The sequence below is a fragment of the Macrobrachium rosenbergii genome, chromosome 51, assembly GCF_040412425.1.
Source record: "Macrobrachium rosenbergii isolate ZJJX-2024 chromosome 51, ASM4041242v1, whole genome shotgun sequence".
Taxonomy (NCBI): Eukaryota; Metazoa; Arthropoda; class Malacostraca; order Decapoda; family Palaemonidae; genus Macrobrachium; species Macrobrachium rosenbergii.
This window is the reverse complement of record NC_089791.1, coordinates 24,063,388-24,065,887: the sequence shown is the minus strand read 5'-3', so window position 1 is coordinate 24,065,887 and position 2,500 is coordinate 24,063,388. Positions and strand designations below refer to the sequence as shown.

The 2,500-nt window shown below is 40.3% G+C and overlaps 1 protein-coding gene and 1 long non-coding RNA gene across 2 annotated transcripts in view; one reads left to right on the top strand and one right to left on the bottom strand.

Moving 5' to 3' along the window:
* The window catches only part of LOC136833220 (uncharacterized), a 54,001-nt gene that overhangs the window by 15,515 nt on the left and 35,986 nt on the right, over positions 1-2,500 (top strand). The gene's annotated exons all lie outside the window — the stretch shown is intronic.
* LOC136833219 (carbohydrate sulfotransferase 11-like) overlaps positions 1-2,500 on the bottom strand; it is a 54,811-nt gene that overhangs the window by 48,689 nt on the left and 3,622 nt on the right. The window lies entirely within an intron of this gene.

Genomic DNA, 2,500 nt, shown 5'->3' with positions numbered 1-2,500 from the left:
TGGCTCCTGTTGAAAATACATGCGCACATTATATTATATATATATATACTGTATATATATATATATATATATATATATATATATATTTAATAATTTCATACACTTATACAAGTCTCATTTGCAGCACATAGAAGAACTTCTGTCAACACACTTTATCATTCCCCTCTATCTGCATGTGTGTTTGTGTTTGTGTGTGTAATTTGTGTTATTGCAAGGTAGTGACGGTTTGTAGCATTTAAACGTCGTGATCAGTGTCACGGTGCCAATCGAGTAACTGGGAAAGTCTCCGGACCCGATCTATCATCCTAAAAGGACTCGAGACGAACGGTTGACGTAAAGCTCTCGGTCAGTCGATACATTCGCGATGTCAGCTGTTAGGAAAATGGCCTTTTCTCCTTGACCGTCGAAAGGCGTTCGTGTTGCTTAGTTTGATTTACCGAGAGCACAAACCTACGCTCCAAAAAAAATCTATTGGTGGGAGGGAGGCTCTGAAAATAGCGTCGTAGTCATTTGCTTCGAATTGAATTATAAGTAAACTCAAACAGTCTGAAAATGGAGGTCTTGTTTAATTTTCCCGAGCAACTTTCCATTACTGAACTAATTTGCTGTTTAACATGAAACTGCTTCGGCCCACTCATGTAATAAAAAAAAATATCGAACCATGCGGTATGATTGCATGCAATGCATAATTGCTTCCACGTGTCGAGGAAATTTTTATTTTTTTTATTAGAGATTAAGTTTGCTTTTTGTTGTACGTGTTATGTACATTTGCAAGGCGCGTTTGATAACTCGTGTACTAAGTGAACATTTTCAGCCGTCACGATAAAATGTTTAAATAGTACGTTTATTTAGGGCACTTGAAGAGTTCTGTAGACATTTGGAGCTAGATGTTCTGAAATCATTCTGACTGATGGGAATCTACTTTGTCCCTTCTGTATCCTTGAAGAGTTCTGTAGACATTTGGAGCTAGATGTTCTGAAACCATTTTAACTGATGGGAATCTACTTCGTCCCTTCTGTATCCTATTACTGAATGTTGCTTATGTGGGGGAAATTGAGCCACTAGGAGGACATACAGTAGTATAACGTGGTGGGAGAAAGTTTACAAATTAGCCTAGTTGTCCTTTCAGATGTACTGTGCAAATGTGTAACCTTTAGTCAAGTACAGCTAGAACGCTTAATAAACACCTGTTCTTAATATTTTTCCTCAGCACGCATAGTATGAAAAAAAAAAAAAAAAAAAAAAACTACGGAGCTGGGTATGAATCCATTTGATTAAACTGTGGCGTACGCTTAGTACTAATTGCCCTCGTAAGCATGCACGCAACACACCCCTAACGGTTGAACGGGATTTCGAGAGAAAATTCCTGTTCCAAATGTAGTTAGGCCTATATCCAAGGTAATCGAAAGAGATGTAATAAAGCAACTTCATTTATCAGTTTTTCGTGGATGACTTACCTGTATCGAAACGTATTGAGTCTAGTGGTATCTCAGGGAATACTAGTGATTTCTGCCGATACTTGAACCATATGTATGCCATTGTTTCACAAGTAAAAATATCAAGTAGCCGTACCAAGTAGCCGTGCGTTGAGAATTTTTGGGATGCCTTACCATTCTTGGGGGCTTTTGATAATGATTATAACAATGCGGCCTCGACTTGTTGAATAAACATTTTGAACCTGCCTTTTCAAGGCTGACAGTATAAACCCAAGCTTTTAGGAGTTGGGTTACGATAATCACTGCCGTGCCAGCAAATCTGGTAATTCGTCCTTCAGGGCGAGGTTGTGAGAAATGGTTCATTGTCTCGAAATAAGTTTCCCCGTAGGGAGGTAGTGCCGTCAGTGCACCTCACGCGGTGAGGTGCACTGACGGCCCCTAGCTGCAACCCCTTTCATTCCTTTTACTGTACCTCTATTCATATTACCTTTCTTCCATTTTGCTATCCACCCTCTCCTAACAGTTGTTTCATAGTGCAACAGCGAGGTTTTCCTCCGGTTACAGCTTTCAAACCTACCTACTTTCAATTTCCCTTCCAGCGCTGAATGACCTCGTAGGTCCCAGCGCTTGGCCTTGGCCTAAACTCTATTCCATTCCATTCCCTAGCTGCAACCCCTTTCATTCCTTTTACTGTACCTCCATTCATATTCTCTTTCTTCCTTCATGCTATCCACCCTCTCCTAACAATAATTGTTTCATAGTGCAGCAGCGAGGTTTTCCTCCTGTTAAACCTTTCAAACCTTTCTACTCAATTTCCCTTTCAATCCTTGAATGACCTCATAGGTCCCAGCCCTAGGCCTTTGGCCTAAATTATATATTCCATTCCATTCGAAATAAGTTCACTTTTCTGGGCCTCTATGCGTGTCGCATTGATGTCATGTCTTTGACAGGGTCTGGCAGAGGAGATGAATATAACCCTATTTAATATTAATATAGTCAACCATATCCAGAAGCTTTAACCTCTGGTGACCTTCTGCTTCGAAGTCCAGGGCAGTGCTCATCCA